The sequence below is a fragment of the Lathyrus oleraceus genome, chromosome 4 (genome assembly GCF_024323335.1).
Source record: "Lathyrus oleraceus cultivar Zhongwan6 chromosome 4, CAAS_Psat_ZW6_1.0, whole genome shotgun sequence".
NCBI lineage: Eukaryota > Viridiplantae > Streptophyta > Magnoliopsida > Fabales > Fabaceae > Lathyrus > Lathyrus oleraceus.
Genome location: NC_066582.1, coordinates 378,792,455 through 378,798,639, shown reverse-complemented (window position 1 = coordinate 378,798,639; position 6,185 = coordinate 378,792,455). Strand labels below are relative to the sequence as shown.

Here is a 6,185-nt window from a genome sequence, read left to right as displayed (position 1 = left end):
TTTCAAGGAAGAAAACATTGCCTCGTAAGTAGTTATACTTAGGAATAATAAGAGTATTGTTAATCGATGAGAGCCACATTCCAGTATTTCATTTCTGAATTCATTATAGTCTATTATTTTCACTTTGTAGTTCTTATTCCAATTCTTTTATGATTGCCTTAGATAAACGTCGTAGCAATAGAAAATGATAGATTGACCATTAGGTCTTTGTGGGTTCAACAACCTTTTATATTACTTTGATACACTCCGTATACTTACGGAAAGTACCCATCAAGTTTTTGGCACTGTTAATGGGTACTAATTACGTCAAATATCGTAACCCTGTTGTTATACCATCTGGATTAAGGCACCCTTTTCCCGGTCAATGCGAAGGACTCGCAATACCGAAACTATAGAAGACCCAATACTTGAACTAGAAAGATATGTATGTGCGCGACTTTTGCTCCAACGAATCAAAACAGAAATGACAGAAGATCAAAACTGTAGGCCACTCAAGGATTTTGCCTTACCCTCTAACGAAGAACCTCATTCAAGTATTATTAACCCTGCAATCGCAGCTAACAACTTTGAACTGAAACTCGCGTTGTTACAAATCATACAACAAAACCAGTTTGTTGTTCTCCAAACAGAGAACCCAAACCAGCACCTAAAAGTGTTCATTCAACTAGCTGACACACTAAAATCTAATGGCGCTGCTCTTGAAGAGATACGCTTACGTTTATTCCCTTTTTCCCTCAGAGACAGAGTGCGGTCATGGTTAGATTCCCTCTCTTCCAATTCAATAACTACTTGGAATGACCTGAAGAAAGTATTCCTTGCTAGATACTTTCCACCAAGCAAGACCGTTGTCCTGCGAAACCAAATTACCAGATTAACATAACACGATGGTGAATCTCTTTTCGACGCTTGGGAGAGATACAAAGAACAATTAAGAGCTTGTCCACACCATGGATTAGAAAAATGGTTTATCATTCATACCTTATACAATAGACTTCTCTACAACACAAAGATGACTATCGATGTTGCCGCTGGCGGTGCGTTATTGAAAAAACTGTACCCCGAGGCATGCGCACTCATAGAAGACATGGCTCAAAACCATTACCAATGGGGTACTGAAAGAGCACAAACAGAGAATAAATAAACGAAAGGATGTATGTATGAAGTTAACAGCCTAGACCATATGAATGCCAAGATGGACGCCCTAGCCCAAAAGGTCGAAAGCTTAGTCATTAACCCTACAGCTACCATAGCTGCACTACAACCCTGATGTGAAATCTATGGAACTCTAGGACATATCACTGTTGAGTGCAGTCTTCTAGCTGAACCAATCCCAGATCAAGTCAACTATGCTCAAGGAAACCCTTATTCAAACACTTACAACCTTGGATGGAGGAATCATCCAAACTTCTCTTACAAGAACAATAACTCTGTTTTTCCTAAAAACAATGCACCTTAGAGATCACCAGGTTTCCAAGCCCAAAGAACGACTCAACCTATACAAGTTACTCCTCAGAAATCAAACCTTGAAAAGATTATGGAAAACTTCATTTCAGCTCAGACTCAGCAGAATAAAGAATTTATGAATCAAAATATTCATTTTAATGAGCTGATTACACAAATAGGTAACAAAGTCGATTCTGTGGTAACTCACAATAAGATGCTGGAAACCGAAATCTCTCAACTATCACAATAACAAGATGTTCAGGCTACACCAGGAGGATCATTCCCTGGACAACCTCAACCTAACCCTAAGGGCCATACTAATGCTATCTCCATGCGAAGCGGAACCACATATGAGGAACCCGTAGATCCTAGGTTGAATAACAACTCACTAAGCAAGCCAGAGCCACCAAAAGGAAACATTGTGAATACACCAGAAAAACAAGCAGTAGAAAAACCTGTAGAATCAGAGAAACAAAGAGAAGAAGAAGTTAAATATAAAGAAACAGTGAATGATAGCCAAGTCTATGTACCACCCCCTCCTTATAAACCCCCGCAAATACTTAAACAAACCAAACAAGACCCCTAATATAAGAAGTTTGTGAAGGTAATTGAAAAACTTCATGTCAAAATACCTTTCACTAAGGTTATCACCCATATACCATCATACGCCAAATTCCTAAAGGATATATTAACAAACAAGCGCAAACTTGATGATCCCAAACGTTTAGAATGCAACATAATTGTTGAGAAAAAAATAGCCAAGAAGGAGAAAGATCCCGAAAGTTTTTCTATACCATGTGTTCTAGGAAACCATGTTAATGATAAAGCACTACTGGATTTAGGTTCAAGTGTGAGTTTGATGCCTTTAGCTCTCTGCAATATATTAAACCTAGGAGATATGCAACCAACTAGGTTGTCCCTTCAACTGGCTTATCGATCAGTTAAGTACCCAATCGGTATATTAGAAGATATTATAGTTAGGAATGGTCAACTTTATATTCCAACAGATTTTGTCGTAATGGACATTAAAGAAGATGAAGATATCCATATCCTTTTAGGTAGACGCTTCTTATCAACTGTTGGAGCGATAATATATGTCAAAACAGGAAAAATGACTTTCGAAGTAGGTGACGAGAAAATCGAGTTTTTCCTATCCAAATTTCTAAAAGCGTCTGCCATTGATGACTCGTGTTGTGCCATCGATATTATTGATGAGTGCATAAGAGAGTTGGATACAGAATCACCTACCGAAATAATAAAACTTCCCTCAACATCCATAATGGAAGACGATAGATTTAAATCGATGACACCGTATGTGGATGACAGTCTTTACGAATGCCTAGCACTCACCCCATGCCATATGCCTGATCCTAAGAAACCGTCAAAAGAACTCAAAGAATTACCCAAGAATCTGAGATATGAGTTTCTTGATAAGGAACTCAATCGTCCAGTTATAGTAAGTCTGAATCTAAATAGTGACGAAACTAATCAACTCTTAGATGTCTTACTAAAATACCCTACAGTTCTAGGTTATACCATCTCTAACCTAAAAGGGATAAGTCAATATATGTGCATATACCGGATAATTCTAGAGGAAGACTCTAAACCCTCTAGAGAATACCAAACAAGGATAAACCATATAATGAGTGATGTGGTCAAGAGGGAAGTGCTTAAATTGCTTGATGGTGGTATAATTTACCTAATCTCTGATAGTAAGCAGGTTAGCCATGTACATGTGTTACCCAAGAAGGGAGGTTTCATAGTTGTACAAAACAAAAAAGGAGAATATGTTGCAAAACATATAGAAAACGGATGGCGCATGTGCAAAGACTATCAGAAGTTGAACAAAGTAACTAGGAAGGACCATTTTCCCTTTATGTTCATTGATCAAATGCTTGAACATTTAGCTAGACATTCTTATTTATTCTATTTAGATGGATATTCTGGATTTTTCCAAATTCCTATTCACTCGGATGACCAAGAGAAAATAACCTTTACATGTCCATATGGAACATTTTCCTATCGACGAATTCCATTCGAACTATGCAATGCCCCTGCAACTTTCCAATGAGGTATGATGTCAATATTCACACATTTCCCGTATGAGATTGTAACGGTAAATTCATGACCATCACGCTATGGATAAGCTAGATGTCAATAAAACCAGAGTCGCCACCGCGCTTTTATTGTTTCCAAGGGAAAGGGGAAAAGTACGAACAAAGGCCTAAAATAAGAAGTTTTCAAATCAAAACTAATAAAATTCCAAAGATTAGAGGTAAGGGGGTTGGTTACACAGAGGGAAGGTGTTAGCACCCAAAGTGTCCTAGGTACTCCTAGGGAGCCCTTTTTTGTGCGCATATGTGTTTTTATAAGAAAGATGTTTGCAATAAATAGAGTGGAGGGATGAGAAAAGAATTCATTAATTATATTTTTGTGTTTGACAAGACCATCGGACTTGTGCCTACATACCAACATAAAAATGAGGGATCAAAACCTCGTAGTTCGTGGTATCAATTTCAAAGTGAGTGCATTGCTTTTAACCAAATTTTAAGTTTAACAAAGGCACAAAAGGGCCTAAAATGATTTGAATGAGTGTTAGTTCTTTTTGTCTTTTGAAATTTTAAGTCAAGTATAATTAAGTTTATTTACAAGTTTGATTAAGAAAAAGTTTGAAAATGCAATAGCATAAGGCCAAGGTTTCTAATTTGCAATATGGTCAAAGTTTAGAAAACAAACACAAGCAAAGAAGATTTTTAAAAGAGGGAGAGATTTTGAAATTAAATAAGTGGAGAGGAGATGAAGAGACTAATCCTAAGCATAAATTTAAAAGTTAAGAGTTGAAAAGATCTGACCAATGGGCTGCAATCCAATAGACAAGAATGTCATATCGAAACCCAAACTTTCCTTGGACTTTAGAATCAAGCAATATCAATACACAAATAGCAAGATGAAGAGTAAGACATCAAATAAAGATAGCCATATCCAAGCTTAGCAACTCCATGGTCTTCTTCGAAATTTTCCATGTATCAGATGACTTCAAAGATGACATTAGGCACAGGTTCAAAATAACAGCTTCACTATAATCATGTTGCATATGAACTCAAATGAATCTTCAATATTGTATCAGATGAATGTTTACTTCACAAGCACTTGGTTTCGTGAAAGTTGGCATTGGCCAAGTCCTTTGCATATGGAATGTTGCCTAAATTCTAAGTTCAATAGTCTCAAATCAAACCAACAGTCCACACAATATGTTTTATAGAGTTTTTGTTCTTATTATGTACATTAAGGTCAAAAAGACCATACAAGCAAACAAATATATACAAATACAATATATCACAAAATATGGTCCAAGTGGACAAAGGGAAAATGACATTAAAGTAAACAACTTGAAAGGTATGAATAATGGCAAATGGATAAAGCTTAAAATTTAAAGTGCATAAAAGCAAATGACTTGAAATAAAATGTTAGTTGTTAGTTGATTAGAAGTTAGTATTGATTTTGCTTTGCTTTTGTTTAAGTCATTCTTTGGAGAATACTCAATCCACTTATCACAAGCATGGATTCTTGAACCAAGACATCATTCAAAGGAAGGAAAAAAGGCCAAGTTTCCACACAATACCATGAAAGAGGGGAGACTTATAATCTCACTAACTAGAATGTTATGCCTTTTGTGTCAAAATTTAGCGCTATGAATTAGACTTTTGTAGAAGTCACAACTATTTGAGGTCGGGCAATAGAATTTTGGTGTTAATGCATGTTAGAGACATAGTATAATGGACTATGCTCATGAAACATACCACACACAAAAAGAATATGCAAAGTGGGGGACCTAATCTCATTCATAGTTATGTTGATTTTGCAATCAACTAGCCTTAGGATATAGAGATATTATAGGTCCATGACATGAATGAATACAGAAGGGGAATGAGATGAATAGGGAGTGGAAATGGGTCAAACACAAATTGTTCAAAGGAGGACTTTTACCAAATTAAGATCATTCATTCATTTTGGGAGATGAAATGTACATTCCATCAATCCCCTAAATCCAAGGATCTTAACCTAGCAAAGTCAAATCAACCTTGACCAAGACCCAACAACACAAGTCAAACTCACAAAGTCAATTAAAATGTCTCTACACAATTTATTGGACATTTAATCAATTAAAATTAATAAAAATATGCATTAAATTAAATTATGGTTGGTAAATTTCCTAAAATCTCATCAAAACACCAAAGAAATGGCCATGAGATTTATCATAGGTCAAACAAGGTCAAAGGACCTTGGAGAAAAAATTTCAGAATTTTTGGAAACTTAAAAGTATTTTTAAACAATTAAAAATATTCACAAAATCAATTAAATCATGAAAACTATTAATAATGATCCAAAAAATAATTTTAATTCAGAAAATGAAAGCGGAATTTATTTAAATTTTTTTGGTGAAACTTTCACATTTTTTGGATCAATATTAAATTTAATATGAATTAATGAAAATAAAACAAATAAAATGAAAATCAATTAATTAGAAAAAACGTGGACCACTTCATCTACCTCATTAATTGAGGTGGCAGATCAAGTGGATGAAAACACGCGTTCCATGGTACACTCGATTCAGTGCGCCACACAATTGGTATTCAAAAGGAACGCTCAAGATTAAAACAAATTGAACTGATCATGTGGCTCTGGACCATGCCACCTCATTGCCGGAGCAAAGCGCCGATCGTCTTCTCAGGCGACCTTGG

At 35.8% G+C, this 6,185-nt stretch overlaps 1 non-coding gene across 1 annotated transcript; it reads right to left on the bottom strand.

The window, feature by feature from the left end:
• Positions 1 to 847: 847 nt before the first annotated feature.
• On the bottom strand, positions 848 to 954 carry LOC127077409 (small nucleolar RNA R71). Its single transcript, XR_007787222.1, has one exon. It is a non-coding gene; the product is annotated as a small nucleolar RNA R71 (small nucleolar RNA).
• Between the last annotated feature and the right edge of the window lie 5,231 nt (positions 955 to 6,185).